The sequence below is a fragment of the Saimiri boliviensis genome, chromosome 12, assembly GCF_048565385.1.
Source record: "Saimiri boliviensis isolate mSaiBol1 chromosome 12, mSaiBol1.pri, whole genome shotgun sequence".
NCBI classification, from domain to species: Eukaryota; Metazoa; Chordata; class Mammalia; order Primates; family Cebidae; genus Saimiri; species Saimiri boliviensis.
In genome coordinates, this window is record NC_133460.1 from 101905588 (window position 1) to 101924015 (window position 18428).

At 49.7% G+C, this 18428-nt stretch overlaps 1 long non-coding RNA gene across 1 annotated transcript in view; it reads right to left on the reverse strand.

Annotated features, from left to right (window-relative positions):
* Positions 1 to 18407, reverse strand: part of LOC141580657 (uncharacterized) — a 57539-nt gene extending 39132 nt beyond the window's left edge. The window contains exon 1 of the long non-coding RNA XR_012512941.1: positions 18318 to 18407. This is a non-coding gene — a long non-coding RNA (uncharacterized LOC141580657). The remainder of the gene's footprint in view (positions 1 to 18317) is intronic.
* Between the last annotated feature and the right edge of the window lie 21 nt (positions 18408 to 18428).

Here is an 18428-nt window from a genome sequence, read left to right on the forward strand (position 1 = left end):
CTGGGTCTGCTGATAACCAGGCTTTTAGCACCCCCAAAGAGGCCATTCTTATTGAGGAACCCATGGGACCACAGCATAGCCTCTCTCTCAAAGGAGCCGACAAATGCCCTAAAAATGCCACTTGCAGTCTCCTGTCAGGCTGCAGATCACCCCATCCCCTGGGTACTCTTGGATGGGAGGAGTTCACATATGAGGCATTGGGTTGATGAGTTTCAGGGCAGTGCCTGTGCCCTCAGTAGTCAGCCCATGCCAGTGCCAGATTGCCCACTTGCCTCGTAAGGGACTCTGGATGGACCCCTTCAGCCCACAAGTGGTGAGCAGGCCAGGGATTCCTTGCCCAACCCCCGTGACTGTTTTTGCACCCACTATACTGGAAACCTCACACAACCAACCTGGCTGGTTGTGGTCCTTTTAGTACCCACAAACAGTCCATTATGGTCCTTAGAGACTAACTCATACTCACAGGAGGGAATAAAGAGTCTGAGTGTGGGGACAGGGATAGCCTGAGGTCATGAGAGTTCTAGGTGGACTGGTGATGGGACTTGGGGTCCTCTGGGATGGGTCAGTTAGGAAGCAGGAAGATGCATCACTTCAAAATACAACATTAGCTTATATCTTAAAGTGCTTCATAATTCACTTTTCTACCCATCTCCCTGTTTGATCTTCAGAATCATCATCTGAGAGAAGAACAAGTTTAAGTGTTATCAATCCCATTTTATGGAAGAAGTGACTGAGGCTCAAGAGACTGAGCCATTGACCTGGTCACAGGGCAAAGAAGTTCGGAGAGAGAAGGACATGTTGGGTCAGCTTGACACAAATTCTCCACTTTTGCCACACTGCCTCTTTTCTTGGGCAAACCCCTACCTACCCTCAGCCCATGGAAACATGTTCCCCTTAATCCAGCTTGGCCTTGACCAAGGGCACCACGGCCCTTCCTGCCATAGTATGGTTTGACTCAGTATCTACTGCACCTGGGCCTTCCCAGCAGCCTTCTGCTCCCTGGGGGTAAGAATGGTTGGGCCAATTCTCTGGCACCCCTAGAGAAGGGCACAGATTTGAGGGTTCTCTGAGGATACTGTCCTCTCCAGGAGAGCTTCTAACCACTCACGCCCTGCTGTAAGCCCTGCATCCACTGATTCACACCTGTGGTCCCACAGTCTAGCAAAGCACCTGGCATACAGCAGGTGAGCAATAAAAGCTTGCTGAATGAGTGGAGTAGCCAGAGGACCCCAAGTCCCATCACCAGTCCACCTAGAACTCCCATGACCTCAGGCTATCCCTGTCCCCACGCTCAGACTCTATTCCCTCCTGTAAGTGAGTACTGTATGAGTTAGTCTCTGAGGACCATAATCCACCCAGCAGAGGTAGAGGCTCTATCAGCTTTATGTTTAGAATAAAAAGGCTGGAGGAAGAGAGGTCAGTTTTACCCAAAAGATCCAGATGCAGAGAGTACAGGGAAGTGAAGAAGGTTGCCCACACATCTATTCTGAGTCCAGTTCTGAGAAACTGTCTGAGTTTCTAGCAGACCCACCAGCTTCGACATCCAAGAATTTGATGCCACCATGAGCAGCTCCTTAAAGCCAGAGGCTGTGCCTCCTTGCTTCTCTGTCCACAGCACACAAGCAGGTGCATATAAATGAATACATGATGGAGTCTCCTGTAACAACTTGCCGTAACAGAAATCAAAAGTTTAGGAAAGGAAATGACATTATAGGCCACGTGGTTCAACTCCTCCCATTGGAGACCCAGAAACAGCAAAGACTTGCCCAAGGTCACAGAGAGAGGCAATGGAAGAGATTTGGGTGGGATACATGAGCTGGTTTTCCTTTTCTTTCTCTCTCTCTCTCTCTTTTTTTTTTTTTTAACCTTAACATTCTTGGAGTATATATTAGCTGGTTTTCAGGGATCAGTCAGAGCTAAGGCCAGCTTGCTTGACTTGGTTCAGGAACCAGGGGAATCCTGTTGGGAGCTGCTCCTCACACACTAGAACCCCCACAATGGTGCCGCCCAAAGCTCAGTTACTGCTGGGAGAGGCCTGATGCTCTCATAATGAAGTAATATCTATCGTAAAGATCCTTGAGGTTACCTAACTGTGAAATAATTACATGTGCCTCAGAACTGGGAGATCAAGGATTTCCATCCAAAATCCCATGATGCTCTTAAAAAAGGTTTCACTATAAACTGCAGGAGGGGTGGGGAAAGGCAAGATTTCCAAGCCAGGTTGCCATGTTTTAATTCCACCTTTTATGTTTTGGCATCATCCCATCTATGTGTATATCTCATTCCATACACATATTAAAACAGTATTACAGGAGATTAAAAGAGTAACAATTGTCATCCATAATCCTATTGCTATAACTAAATGATAACCACAAGCATGTATCTGTCTCCCTGTTTAATTACACAAGCAATATGTGAATATATTCTCATTGTCAGAAATCAAGAAGTATACATTGCAGTCAGAATAAGTAACGGGTCCATGCCATTTCCTGCAAGTTCCCCTCTCTTCTCCTGAAGCAGTGCAGTTGTCAGGTTGGTGTGTATTTTTCCAGAACTTTTCTCTGAATTTATATCCAAGTACACACATGCAACTATATATTAGTACGTGAATACACACAGGCATACACACACAAGCACAAACAAGTAGTATTTATTTTAAGCATTAATGGGATCATATCACATATTTTCCTGGAGTTTGCTTTTTTCCTCCTTAATAGGTCTTGGAGGTCTTTCCATGACACTACAGAGAGAGAGCTTCCATCTTTGCAGTAGCTACAGGACACAGTTTTCCACAGTATGAAAACATACTTAAAAAAAAAAAAAAGTCCCCATTAAAGAACATTTAGGCTGTTTCCAATTTTTCAATATTTCAAACAGTGAACACTATATATCTATGTAACTATATATAACTATATCTATATAACCATGTATATATGTAGAGAGAGACAGAGTTCAGCCTTAAGCACTCTCTCTCTCTCACATGGCTGATCAATATTTTGTTCATGTCTGCAGACTGTCCTCCTGGGGAAATGTCAGCTCTCCAGGATAAAGATTTTGTCTGCTTTCCCCCCTGCTATATCCCAATGCCCAGAACAGTGCCTGGCTTAGCACACAAGAAATATTTGTTGAATGAAGACCAGCAACGGGAGAACATAGCCACAAACTATTTTAGCAAATAATGCTTGTCTTATGCCTGCATTTTCCAAAGGCACTTTGACTCCCTAATCACATTCTATCTGCAGCACAACTGTGGGGGCTCAGTAGATCTTACATTGTTAATATCCCATGCTGAATCGTGGCCTGAAGTCAGGGCTTAAGAATCAGACAGATAAAGGTTCAAATCCTAGCTCTGTCATTTTCTCTGTGTGTCTCTGGAGAATTTACTTAACATCTGTGAGCCCCAGTTTTAAAATCTGTAAAAAAAAATGGATATGCATACCTTCCCTTGAAGGGTTTAATGACAATTAAATGTGATAGTATATGTGAAGTACCTGGAATACAGTAAGCACTTAGTAAATGCTAATTCTCTTTTGTCCCTTGCTCAGTATATTCTTTCTACCTGTTCAGGTCAATCACCCATGGCCCTCCTTATCATGTCTTACTGTCTATCAATTACTGAAATACCTTACAGTTTTTCCTAAAGAATCTCCTGGTATACCAGTTTTCCTCCACCCACAGGACTTTATTGGGAAAGAAACAAAAGAAATATTTTCTTGTCTGTATTACTTAAATATAACATCAGTAGCTTTTTCCTGAGCATTTTATGTTTGGGCACTTATCACGTTCAATAATATTTAGCTGTCTAGTTCCCCAACTAGTTCTTAAGGGCAAGGACCATGACAGACTCAATTTTTTAACCCTGTTAATTACAGGTCAATTGCAAATTTCCTTATAAATGGTAAATGCTCAATACTGGTGGAATGAATAAATGATCCGAAAATACTATAAATATCTGATTTTAAGTGGTCCCATACGTTCATACTTCTGGGAACACAGGGGCTCCTAACCCACTCTGCTCTCATGATGGCACCCAGGCTGTCCTGGATCAGCTTTATCATCTAGCAGCTGATGTGGGGAACTAGCCTTTTATTTCTTCTCCAGTGTTGCTTTTACCTTCCTCCACACTCAGTTAAATCTCCGTCTGGCAATCCTTCTCCTGGGTTTACACACCTTTTAAATGTTCTTTTCTTTTCCCCTTGGAATTGCAAGTTTTCCCCACCTCTACTCCTTCAGATAATTTGAAAGTCAAAAAACAATCAACTCACCCCAATAGTGCTTGAGAAGTTAAACTGTAATGGTCTCATTGTAAAAGAAAGACATTTGAAAATAGCCTCAGATCCAGGGCCATCGTACCTAGGAATCCTTAAAAAGGTCTTCATCGAATTCCTTACCCCATCAACCCTCCCTGCTTTAAAATTCCTTTGCCCTTGCCAACCCACATTCACTTCTATTTTTCTGTTTTGTTTAACTAGGACGACCTCTATCACAGCACCTATATGATTTCATTATACTTACGTATTTACAAGGTTAGTCTTTCATGGCTATGGAGTGAGCTTCTTGAGGGAGGATATCATAGGATTTTTCACTTTTCAATCTCAAATGCCAATACAGTATCTGGCAGATAGACATACTTTTGGGAAAAAAGAATATTATTTTCCTTTCGTTTTTTAAATGACACACAACCACTATCATTCAATACACTTAGGAAACACAGTTTTTCCTAAAGAATCTCCTGGATATATTCGTTTTCCTCTACCCAACCAGCTTAAAATTCTATACTTTTTATGAGTATACATTGAATAGATTTTTTCAGGTGGCATCTTGACCACCATTTATAACATTGCTTCTGAGAGCCCACATTCTGAATCCCAGACAGTGGCTGAGAAAGAAACTTTTGGAATCTGTTTGAAAGCTGAGGCCTTCTACCTTCCTTTCTGACTTAAGCATGGATCATTGTTACATTCCAAGAGACGCCCCCCCTCTATCAGGAAATGCAGTGCCTCACTGTGAACATGGCAGAGTGGCAACGTTAAAAAAGAGGGAGGCTGGCAAGGGGTGAGGCGCAGCAGGACCTTAAGGTTGCATTACCTGTGTAAGGACCCAGCCCTCTTGGATGTACCCGCAGCCTACCCATGAGGGCCCCTGAGAGGCTGCATCAGAGGGGAGCCAACCCTGGTCTTCCTCTCTGTAAAGCTGTGTAGCTGCAGTTAGCTGAGCATCTCCTGCTTTTTAGGTCAGTCTTTTGCTACTTCATCTCTCTTGCTTTTTTTTTTTTTTTTTTTTTTTTTTTTTTTTTTTTATGTAATACTTGTCCAAGATTCTTTCTTTCTCTTTATTAAGGTATAAACATTTACATTAAAATACTTTAAAATCTTAGGTTTGATCACATTTTGCAGTTTTAAATATCCGTGTTAATATCACCCAAATCAAGATATAGAACATTCTGGGCCTTTCCCAGTCAACCCACTCCAGAGGCAAACACCATTCTGAGTTCCATATCCATAGATTCGTTTTGCCTGTTCCTTCACATAAACAGACTCACATAGCCTGTTCCTTCCCTTTCTTTTATTCACTAAAGCAACAATAACAATGCTGTAGACATATCTAACAATATTAGATGTTAGACAAATATCATAATAACAATGTATAGGCATACCCTAATTCCTTTTTTCTTTTCTTTTTCTTTCTTTCTTTCTTTTTTTTTTTTTTTTTGAGATAGAGTCTCACTCTGTCACCCAGGCTGGAATGCAGTGGTGTGATCTTGGCTCACTACAACCTCCACCTCCTGGGTTCAACCTATTCTCCTGCCTCAGACTCCCGAGTAGCTGGGATTACAGGTATGTGCCACCACACCCAGCTAATTTTTTGTATTTCTAGTAGAAATGGGGTTTCACCATGTTGGCCTCCTAATGTGCTGGGATTAGAGGTGTGAGCCACCACACCCAGCCCTAATTCCTTCTCTTTTTCAGTTAACATCTCAAAATGTTTGGCAGTGGTAATCCCCAGGTAGGGGTAATTTGCATGACTGTTGTTGATGTCTTTACACATTCTGGTATAATGTAAAAAATATTATATATATATAATTTTATAATAATGAGAAAAAAGCTTCTTCATGAGGTAGGAGAGCATGGCTTTTGTGAAGAAGTAAACAAGGGGTGATTTGCATGGTTATTTACTTCTTTACACATTCTGGCATAATATATATATGTATATGTTAAAATACATATGAGGGAGCTTTGGTTGTGTGAGGTCTGAGAACATCTTTCCCTGGCAGGCTTTTCCTGGTGGCAGGGGACTTCTTATAGTACCTCAAGTCAGAGACCCCTCGAACCACTTCCTGTCTGCTTTTTTGTTTCTCGCTTTGAGCATGGAAACATTTGACCAAATAATTGCTTCTACCTCGAATTCTTTCCCCTTGATCTTAGCAAAGAGAAAACATTGTCTAAAGCGACAGTTAGCTATACTTCGAAAGTCATGAAACACACACATACACATACAGACATGTGATTGAAACCCCTCAATCACACATCTGAGTGATACAAGTAAGGCAAATGGTAATAGAGCAAAATATACAGTTATCAATTAACCTATACACCATGAGTGTAGGTCTCTGAGTGTCATCTGACCCCAGATAAGGGGCAACTCCTTGTTCTGTTTCCTTGATGGCACTGCAATACCGATGGGGGCACACATGGAAAAGGTATAAGAGAGGCATAAATACAGAGAAAAGTTGGATCCTGAAATAATACTTGCAGGAATACTTAAAACATGAAAAAGAGAAAAATTAGCAATTTCACAACAGAATGCAAGGTCTAACTTCATTGGTTAAATGATCCCATATGTGGTAATCTTCAAAGCAGGGAGACTTGGAATGGGACGGCCCGGGTGGTGTCAGGGCTCTGTGCAGAATGGATGGGCAGAGCAAGTTGTGCAACCTCGTCGAGTCCACACCTGCCTCTTTAAGTGGGGGCAATAATGACAGTGTCCACCTCACAGGGCTGAAAGGTGGTGGGAGAGGTGGCTGAAATGAGGTGTGGTCAGGCTATCTGTAAACCATACAGGCTAAATAGTCTATTATCTCTTCCAGAGTTGGAATAAGTGCTCTGAAAGGGATGTGGAATCCAGACCCTTTATCGCATTGTCATTGACTTTTTGGAGGACTAAAGAGCAAAGTATTGTCTCTTTCCTCACCCTGTGGCTTCCTCTTTGCGGAAAGAGGGCACTTTGATAGGAAATCAGAGGTAGGAAAGAGGGGAGAAAGAAAAACTGTTAGAGTCAGAAAGACCTGGGTTGGAATCCAGACTCCCTCATTTACTAGCTGTGTATGTGACCTTGGATGAACCCCTTAACATCTTAGTGCCTCCGTTTTCTCATATGGAAAATGGGAATAGACTTCAGTGGATTTCTGGGAGGAATGGATGAAGTAAATCCTTGTCATGGAAGCTCAGTACAGTACATGGGACAGTTGCCGTCAGTGATAGAAATGAATTATCTCTAGTGAGAGATGCCCTGGCAGCAGATGATAAATGAAATATAGCCTATCTTGCCTTCAGCACACCAGGGCAGCTGCCCTTGGAACCAGGATCATGGAGGCTCAGAGAAAAGGGAAGAAATAGGGAACACTGGTGCTAACATGGAAAAAAGTTTTCCACCACACTGGGCAGGGATGAGATGGATCACCCGGATACAGAAAAGGCTGCAGACTGGCCAGATGTGCTCAAGCCCATCTGGGAAGGCCAGCATCTACATGGTTGGCACTGCAATCCGCTCCTCATCTAGAAGGCCTGGCATTCTGTATGTGTTCAGATGCCTCCCAGTGAGGCCAGGCCTAGAGACTGCAGCCACTGGGGTAAGGGGAGTGGGCTGTTTCATTTTTAGCAACAAGAAGACATTCTCCTCCCTCCTCTGATCTCAGTCTTCTCTACCCACTTCCCAGCTCATCCCAGCAGGTGCCTGGGAGCCCCTTCAGGGACAGAGCAGGGAAGTATCGCCTCTACTTCTCCACACCCACAACCACCTTTCCCAAGGCTGGGAACTGGACCAGATCCCAAGTGGGCTCTGGGCCTCAATGAACTCCAAGTTTTGCCAGAAATGGGGAGTCTAAGCTGGTTGTCCAGGTTTTAGCCAAGTTTCTTTTGTTCTTCAAGATGTTCACAGGTTACTATTTGAGGGTTTTTGCTTTTGGGAAACAAACAGCCCAGCATCCTAACAGTCTCCTCTCCCTCCTGCTCTTTCGCTGAGCCTACCGTCCCCACCTCCCCACTTCCCCACCTCCCCACCTCCCCACTTCCCCACCTCCCCACCTCCCCACCTCCCCACCTCCCCACCTCCCCACCTCCTCACCTCCTCACCTCCCCACCTCCCCACCTCCTCACCTCCCCACTTCCCCACCTCCCCACTTCTCCACCTCCCCACCCCAATTTCTCTCCCCAACTCCGTGGCCTCTGAATTAGCAGCCTCCTGTTTATCAGGCTGTAAACCAGGCGTCCCCAAACTACGGGCCCGCGGGGCGCATGCGGCCCCCCGAGGCCATTTATCCGGCCCCCCGCCGCACTTCAGGAAGGGGCACCTCTTTCATTGGTGGTCAGTGAGAGGAGCACAGTATGTGGCGGCCCTCCAACGGTCTGAGGGACAGTGAACTGGCCCCCTGTGTAAAAAGTTTGGGGATGCCTGCTGTAAACTTAGGACTTTTCTCATTTTTGATCTTTTCGTTGGCTACGCCTGACTTCGTCTTTTTTTCCCCCTCCCTAAACTGAATCACTTGCGCGGTTCTTGCCTTTTAACGGAGCGATAACGTGAAGACATCTGAAATTTCGACTTTATTTTCCTCCAGCACACCTGGCCCCTGCCCTCCAAGGGGAACTCCCGACTGCTTGCTTATTTTAGCTCTCAATTGGTATTAAAAGCAGACTGTAGTTAGGACCATCTGATCTGTAAACGATGCAAGCCTGGGGCAGTTTTTCCTAGTCCGGCGTCGGGGCGGGCGGGCGCGACCTGGAGTAGGGGACCTGCGGGAGCCCGCGCGGCGCCTCCCCTCTGCCAGGCCCGCCCGCGTCGGGCACCTCGGCTGGAGCCCCGCAGTTTGTCGTCTGGAGCCCGGAACCAGAGGTGAAAGGCCTCACGGAGCTCCCAGACGCTTCAACCGAGCATATGCTGCACTCCTCACATTCATTTTTAATTCATGACATCAATTTAGGGATCACCAGAGCCTCTAAACGGCCTCTCTCAAAACCAAAACAACCACCTTAACACAAGCGAGGAGAGAAGACGGCCGCGGAGTCCAGCACAGCGTCTCCTCTCTCCCGGGGGAGTGGACATTTGGAAAACCACTTTCTAGTGGGGACCTGCTGCCCCTCACGGCAGCTACCTTTTCCCCAACGTTTTCTGGGAGCCAACAGTGGACCTCGCGGTATTGCTATAAAGACGTAGCTGGTCTCAAAGTGGTTTCGATTAGGACTTTATAAAAGTTACATTAAAATGATCAAATGGGTACTTGCAGGGAGATTAAAGACTCTTCCAAAAACATTTACGCACACACACATATATATATCCAGAATCGTATACAACATGCATGATACAATGTATGATAAAATATGTTAGATAAGTAATATAACAATACATAGGAACTCTATGTTAAATACATACTAATATACGATACGAAACCACATAATACATTTTATATGTTAAACAGTATATAATACAGACCATCTGTATTATAGATGGTAAGTAGGAGACGTCATGCCCTCTGAAATAGCCAAGTTGCCGAGCTGCTCCTTGTGGCGGAGCGAGCACCAGCTCAGTACAAGGCGCTGGAGAGGAAGGAGAAAAGCGCATCGGGGTCTCCCCATAGTGATGCAGCCACCCCAGCCCTCACCCTATCCCAGTGCCCCACACGCCCACGTGTCTTTGGGGTGGATGAAAAGATCTCAAACGACCAGCTCCTCAACGTGGTAAGGGAGTGAGCAGATTATCTCTGATAGAGGTCAAACTCCAATTGGGGGGAGGGCACAAATTCTGTAAATGACACCCGAGGGCACACTCACCAGGTTCACTGCAAATCCTGAGCGTTTTGCGTTTAGTGCCCCAAGTGTAAGCCTAAGTATTCTGTCTCCGACACGTAAAACAACACAAAGTGCCATTTTCCAACGGAGGCATTTAGAGGCAATTTGAAAATTGAAACGAATCTTTATATGCAAGACTGGAACCTTCCAGAGGCCCTTTAAAGTTGCGGTTAGAAAGGCAGTTAGGGGACTCAAGGATGGGCTGCAACCAGACGACTGAACGCAAAGCCAAATACGCAGTTAGAAATTTGATATTAAACACGCTCTCGCAAGTAATGCAGTTTAATAATAATTGCTGCGTGTTTACTCTTCACTGGCTGGGGAAATAGAAGAAACATTTTGACGGAAGAGTTACCCTAAAGAGTTACATCGTTAACAAGGGGAAAATATCTCAGTGGCCGCTTCTGGCTTACTAGCAACCCAAAACAGTATGTGGGGGAATTAGTTTTCCTCCAGAGTTACAGAGAAGGGGAACTTGAACATCAAGTGTCTGGCAGATGGGAGTGTGTGTTAAGCTAGGGCTGTTTTCGTTGGGAACGCACAGCTCCCTTTCTCAGAGCCAACTCCACACCCCTCGGCCCTCCCACGAACCCCAGTTCCCCGTCCAAGGTTTGGGGAGCCGGCGGCGGCCAGCGCGCCGCGCGCGGAAGAGCGAGCAGCTTTTACTCGCAGTCTCTTAACTCGCCCTTTCTGGTTCTCTTCCCTTCGAGTGCCCTGCAGCGTCGTGTAAGACAAGCCCTGTCGTCTGTGGGCTCTCACCTCAGAGTCAATATTATCTCAGATGGGCACAATAGACTGGAATGAAAAGCTAATATTGAATCAATGCTGTCCCTGCCCGCGCCGCCGCGATGCCACCCTTTGTTGCGCACGCCGCCCCCGGCAAGCTGCTGGCGGCTCCGGCTAAGCGAAGGGCGGCCGCGGTCGGGCCTCTCCGGGTCCGCGCCGGGGGTGGGAGGACGTTTCGGGCCCAGCGTAGAGGAGGCCTCGGAGGCCCAGGAGGGCTTCGGCTGCTGTGGGTCTCCAGAGGCTCTCTCGGGCCTCACTCGCAGCCTCTCCTCCAGACACCAGGGGCCGGCCAAGAAGCCGAGGGCTCCGCGTGGCCGCAGGAGAAGCCGGGTGCACGGAGCCTCCCTGCGCCCAGAGGCCGAGATGAAAATAGGGTAGCCAGGCTTGGTGCGGCCAACATCCAGGATCGAGGGGCTCCAGAATGCGCGGGTGGCCGGGAGCGGGGGCAGCTTCGGGGGCTGGAACCAGAGGATTATTTCCGTCTTCCCTGGGGACCGGGCCCCCACGAGTTGCAGCAGAGCCTGCCAGTAATTAGGGCCTCCTGGTCCGGCTGGGCTGCGGCTGCTCCTGGAGAGGTGTGGTCTTTGAAGGGCACGCGATGGGGGAGGTGGTCGTGGTCAGACCCCCGTGAGCCTTTTCGGAAACTCCCAGTCTCTTCTGTCCCCCGGCTGTCTCCGCGCAGGCCGGGCAGAGCCAGGGAAGCAGAAGACCCTGGACGAGGGGTCTTGGGGATACCTCGCTGGCTGCGGTTGGAAGCACCGGTTTTCCCACCCGCCTGCGCAGGCGCTGCTCTGTGGCCACCAGCAGAGGTTTCCCGGCCGCTGTGAGTCGCCCACGCGAGCGACGTGGGGGTACTGGGCGCACCGAGTCTCAGCCGCAGCCACGCAGCGCCTGCCCTGCCCGCGCTTCCGCTCACTGGCAGCGGGGAGGCCACCGACCACCTCCGGTCCTCCAGTCCTAAACTCGGGGCTGGAGTCCGCAGGAGCCAAACCAGGAAGAAGAAAGGGGGCGTGGGGACGGAGCCTGAGGCCGGGAAGAGCGGCCTGGAGGACCTCGGGGCGAGTGCAAACAAGCCAAGCTCAGGGGGCGCCGCCTGGGCGAATCTTGCCGCGAGCACCCCAGTCCACCTGCAGGGCACTCTTCCCTGCCTTTTCTCCTTGGCTTGAGCGCGGGGCGGCTGACTCCTATGTGTGGGGAGGAAAGGATGGTCTTCCCAGGCTCCAAGTGGAGTGATCACTGCACCCACGGCCAGGAGGTGGGAGCGCACGGAGTGATTTCGTGTAACTTCCCCGAGCCTCAGTTTTCTCATCTGAAGAGTGGGTATCGTGACTGTTTTCCTAACTGACCACACCAGATTGTGATGTTCACTGATATCATGGGCTTGAGCACACGGTTGTTTTTTTTTTCAAAGCTAAAACAGGTGAGAGGGAATTGTTAGTGTTCTAAGTCTTCCGCTTAATCTTTCCCACGTTTCAAGGACGGCCGCAGAATCCAAGAGAAAAAAACCTCCAGTTTTCTTTTTTTTCATCAGATGGCAGGATTTCCCCTTCAAACCCCAGCGCAGCCCCACGTCCAGAAAATGGGGAAGTTCTAAAGGAAGAGATGATTAAGCCCCTGAGAGAGGGGCTGCTGGGATGCCAGCGTTTCAGAAGTAGCCTAAGCTTGCAGATGGACGCTAAGAAACCCTAGAAGCGCCCGACTCCAAGTTAAAAGGCCGGTCGGGCCCTCAGGGGCAGAGCAGAGCCTCACACACGAAAAGGCAGATAGCGCTGCAGAGGCGTGGAAGGTGCTCCCGCTTCTCGCTTCCCACATTGGTCCTCTGGGAGCTCAGGAGCTGGTGCAAGCTCTGGTGGGCTCCTAGAGAAGCAGCTTTGGGGGCGGTGGGAAGGGCATGCCTCACTCCCACCCACTCCTCATCCCGAGAGAGTACAGAAGAGACGAAACTCTCTTCATCCCTATCCTGGGCAGCCCCCCCGAAGGAGAGTGCCCGTCTTCCCTAGCTCCTGTCCTCTAGTCAGTGTGTACGTCTGTCTGTCCCTCCCCATCCTTGCTGGGTCCTAGGCTTTCATTTGAAGGCAGCTGAGGGAGAAAGGAACAGGGAACCCCTTTGATTCTATTTCTTTGCCTTCAGTAATGAATCGAGACAGCTTGTGTGTGGTGAGGGAGTGACGAGTTTCAACGTGATGAAGGAGATAAAACCCGACGGTGGGGTCTTGCCAATGACTCCTTTCCTCACTGAAACATTGGGTCTCAAAACGGATAGGTCTCCGAAGACACAGACGTTTGCGCGGATGTCCAGAGGAGGACAGCGCCCCTGCAGCCATCCCACGGAGGCCAGGGCCAGGGTCAAGACCCTGCCGCAAGGGCTCCGAGCTCCGAGCAGTTATGATGAGGGTGCCGCTCCCAGGCCAGGCCGCCTTCCTGTGACACGAGTTTCCAGTAAAGCCCAAGCGGATTCCAGGGCCACACATTACCAGAGGAGCCAGGCTGCCCCTGGACGGATGGGGTCCGCTCCCTCCGGGAGGAATGGGCGAGTCACCAGAGGCCCGTCGCGGCGGCCCAACGTGGGCTCAGAGTGTGGGGTAATCAGTTGCCACCTCTGCCAAAACCAAGGACCCCCTGTGTCCAGCGTCGTCAGCCGGCCGCGAGGGGGCGCGGATCTGGGAGAGTCGCACCCCGGGACCCCAGCTCTTCCAACTCCACCCCAGGCGGGGCCAGCGCAGGCCGTCCCAGGCCTGTTCTCTGAACCACCCGGGTCGGAGATATGGGACCTCAGGCTTGGAACTGTGGCCGCGTTTGCGCAGTCGCTGGCCGTCTCTCTGGCACAGGTGATCACGGTTTCCTAGTTCTTGGAGCAGAACCTGTCCCACCCCGGCTCCGCTCTGCGCCCCCTTCGGAAGGAAGCCCTACTCCTACTGGAGCTGGAATTCCAGCGTAGATGATGAACTCTCAAGACAAGAGCTGGAGCTGATGATGGCAGGAGGGACGCACTTCCAAGCCGTCCGCACTCCTCCGAAGCCAGTGAGCTTCCTTAGACCTCCTCTGCAGGCCTGGATGGCGGTATCGGCAGTGCGGCGCGACCGGACCCCGGCGCTCCCCAGGCGTTCGGGTTAAGGCCCGCGCGCGGCCCTCACCACTAGGCGCCGCTGCGCGCACACCGATCGGCGCCCCGGGCCGCCGCGCCCGCCTGGAGAGAGGCCTTTGGGGAAGACGCCAGAAAGGGATTTGTCGTAATAATTTTTAAAAAACGGTTTAAAGGCATTAATTATACTTTTCGTTTTCCCACCGCCGCCCTACGCATTCGGAGAGGCCGGTGTGACTGGGATTTCAATGGGTTGGAGGAATTAACGCCTGGGAGGCCTCCCCAACTCGGGACACCATTAGCGCGCCTCGGGCGGGGAAGAGGCTAGCCCTTCATGGGCGTCGGTGCGGTCCGCGCTGCGCGGCGGGAGCACAGTGTGGGCTCAGCGTGCTGGCTCAACGTAAGGACCCGAACCTCGGCGACCAGGGACCAAGACATGGCAGAGTGTAGCGGGTAGACTGGACCGTACAAGGCCAAGGCCTAGCAATAACGAAAATGTGATGAACTCGAACAGTGTGCTAAATTAAACATCAGCTCACTCACTCCTCTCAACAACCATTAACAGACTGCTATTTCCTTTTCACAGATGAGTCAACCGTGGCTCAAGAAAGTGAAAGTCACACTGGTGGCGACCCCAGACTGCGCCCACACACCTATTCTCAGACGCAGGAGGCCATGCACCCACCCAAGTACCTCACAGGCCTGGCACGGAGCACAGCCGTGGTGAAGCACTGCGATTTGCTGCTTTGAAGCCCCGGGGGGCCTTGCAGGAAACTCCAAGCAGATGCTTGTCAGAGATCCCCCAGGAGTCTCTGCCCTTTGATACCAATCAAGGAGCCAGGACTCCAGGCCTGGATCACCCCAACATCTCCCTAGAGAAGCCGTCAGCATTTTGGGGAGCACAGAGGAGTGTGGCAGGAGTGTGAGACCAGCATTAGTGGATGTTTGGACAGCTATATTGTTCACAGTCTCTGAAACCCAGTGACAAGCCTTGGAAGTGGGTAGGTAATAATAACAGCAGGATCAAGGACAGGAGTGAAATTTTATTGTAGTTCATAATGTGCCACACAACTTCTATGCACTTTGCTTTGTTTATCTCACTGAACAAATCCAATGCAAAAGTACTATTGTGTATTCCCATTTCAGAGAAGACAGGCACAGAGAGATTAGGTAACTTGCCCAAGGTCACACAGTTAAGAAGGCAGATTCATTAAAGTATAATTACATATAGTGAAACTCACTCTTTGTAATGTACAGTTCTGTGAGTTTTGAAAAACATATAGAGTCATGTAAAGTACACCAAAATCAGGAAGTAGAATAGTTCTATCATCCTCCAAAACAAGCTGACTGCTACCCTCCCCCCACCCCCACTGCCTCCGAGGCAGTATTGGCTTTATTTTTACACATGACAAAATGAGGTTGGGAGAGGTTTTCGTGTTGCCCAAGGTCATTCAGTGACAGATATGGAATTAGAACCTTTGAATGTATGCTAGTCTAGCTGCCTGCAAAGGTAGATTCCTGAGTCTACAGAGCCCAAGAGGCAGCAGTGGCTAGGGGCACACATGGGGCAGGGGAAGGAAGCCCCTTGCTCTAAGCTGGAGCCTCAGAAATCCCCACATCTCCCACTGTACACAGGGCTACTTAACCAAACACTCATTCTTTGGGTGGCTAAGGAACAAAGGTGGCCATATTCTGCAAGGCCCAAATCCACAAGTAAAGTTGAGTGGCAGGGCAGCTGCGCCATCTAGGAGCACAGGGTCCAGTCCAGAACATAGCACCCAGTACCCTGGCACACCTCCACTGGCCAGCCTGGTTAATGAGTTACTATCCTAGTTAATTTCCCTGCACATGGGGGCCAGACCCTGAGAACCTCCCTGGGCTCCTCAGGCCCAGTGCATGAATTAGCATAGATTACCCAGCTTCCAGGATTTCCAAACCTCCAGACTCACTGGAAACCCGCTTCTCCTTCAAGGGGCAGGAATGCAGCTTGGGTCTAGCAGCACCTGGAGCAGAGGGACTAGCATGCCCTGCTCCCTTCAGGAAGGGGGACACTAGACCTCAGACCCTGTTGCCCCTTTACCCCTGCTCACCTGTAGGCTAGCTAAAACCCCTGGGGCAAGCCTGGCCACAGAAGGGCAGTTTGTAAAAGGCTGGTGGCCTACAGAGGATCCTGGCCGAGTGGAATGGGATTGTGGAGCTGGCTACCCCTCTGCTGCAGCCAAATGTCCTGTCTGGGGCAGAAGGCTGAGGGGTCCCATCTCCAGTCCAACACTGTCCTGGTTAAGGGAATAATGACTGCACCTTAGTGCCCAGGGCTGCAAGTTTTAAAAGAGGAAAAGCACCCATCGCCCCTACACATCACCTGGGTCTCACCCTATCTCCAACACACTCCCCTTGCCCTCAAAGTCAATGACTTTTATGCCCCCACCTAAGATCACTAAGCGTGGAGCTTTCAGTGGCTCCAGTTTGCAACCCTCGAGTCTCAGCCTGTGTTTGGAGGGTCTGGCCTGAGGGCACTGCCAGAGTCTGGCCCTCCAGTCCTCCTTCTGAAGCTCTCATGAAATGTGCCCTCTCCTGCTTGCCAGGATTCAGGATCCACAGTCTGCCTAAGCTGGGTGTTTGTTTCCAACTTCAAAAATCCGAGGGCTGACCTCTAGCTTCACCCTGGGCTTACTGGCTGGGCACGGCCAAAAGACCTCCACCCTCTGCCTTGGCTTTAGGCTCTCCTTGGCTTTAGGCTCCACGGTCTAGGAGAGGAGGGGCCTCTAACCTTACAGCCTAATTGAGGGAGAGATTTCTGAACTGTAGACAATATTTTGGGGGACAGTGGTTCAGGCCCAAGGGAGGTGCATCTTTAAATGCACCCCCCGCCCCAAGAGCTGGATCCAAAGCCCAGAATCTTTGGGCCTGGAAAAAAGGGAGGAGGAGAAAGAAGAAAGGAAAAGCCTCCAGGGACTGACGGAGGGACAATACTGGGCCAGGACCCCCTCCCAGAGCTTCAAAGCCTAAGGGAGAGGCAGGTGTCTCCCACTGTGAGGGCAAAGCTGAGGCGCACATCTGTCTCATGTGCGAATGTGTGTATGTGTGTTCCCAGGGAAGGTGTGGGGCGGGGCAGCAAAGATGATCTCTTCCCGATACCCAAGAATCTGTCTGGTGCCTTGACAACTCCAGAAAACACTGCTCCCACCCCCTCTCTTGCCTGATTTCCCAAAAGAGGTTTTTGGAGACTTTCCCCAACACAACATTATATCTGAAATAAAAGAGTAGTTGACACAAATGTAAATACAGAGCAGATGAAATCAAGGGAGGAAGCAGGTAGCTTGTCCTAAGACCTGACCCCTCAACTATGCATCTGGTGGCGGTGCAGCCTCGCTCACGGTGGACTTCACTCTTTTTCCCCTTCCCATCGACTTCTCTCGCAGGTCTCATGGCAACCTAGTCACCAAACACAGGCATTTCTGCGTTCTTAGGAGAAATGACAGGGGCCTGGGAGTAACGGATTTAAAGGACGCTAGGTGTTTTTTTTTGTTGTTGTTGTTGTTGTTGTTTGTTTTTTTTGGTTTTTTTTTTTTTATCATTAATTGCAAACGTGCAAAATACCTGCTAGTACTTCACTTTAGAAGAATGTAATTGGAAAAAAAAAAAAGAAAGAAAGAAAGAAAAAGAGGTGGCTGATGAATAGATAATAGATCTTTAACCACCAATAAACAGAGAGCAGCGCCAGCAGCCTGGGGATGTGATCATAATTATGCCGCCGCGCGAGCCAATGGGGACGAGGGAACTCGGCCCTAAAATCATCCCAAAACCAAAGGCGAGCTCGAAAATGCGGACACGGCCTGGGACCGGAGATGCTATCCGCAGTCCCTAGTTGCACTAGGTTTGCACAGCCACCCGACTGTGGGACAACAGATGGCAGAATAATAATAGAAATAATAAAAATAATAGCATCCATAATAATAACATTGGCCACACTAACAAAGATAGCTATGACGGAACCATAATAGTACAGTAGCACCACATCGGGCTTTCCCCTACCCTTGGACTACGGGTCCCAGATATTCCAGAAGGAATTGTTTCGGGGAAGGAGGTGAGCACCCTTCCAGACAGAAAACGCTAGAGACCGTGGGGCGAGAGCGGGAGCGAATTGGAAACCCACTGCTCTGGCAGGGTAGGCAGCTCCTACTCCCAAACGAACGAGCCGGGTCAAGAGTCGCGAAGGCACCAACCCTGGGACCTCGATGCTAAGCGTGGTTGGTGGGGTGGGAGGATCCCGTACCGCAGGCGCCCTCCCGGCCTAGGACACCGCTGGGAGTTTTGTTAAGCGTGAGGATTGGTAAAACCGTAAGGCGCCTTTAGCTCTCACTAGGAACCAGCCCCCGCCCGCTTACCCTCGCGGTGCTCCCGGAGCGATCCCTGTTCCCCCGACGTGGGGCGGCGCGGGGCAGCAGCGGCGGAGCGCTAGACGTGAGGAATCTGTCTGTCCGTCTGTCCTACCAGCT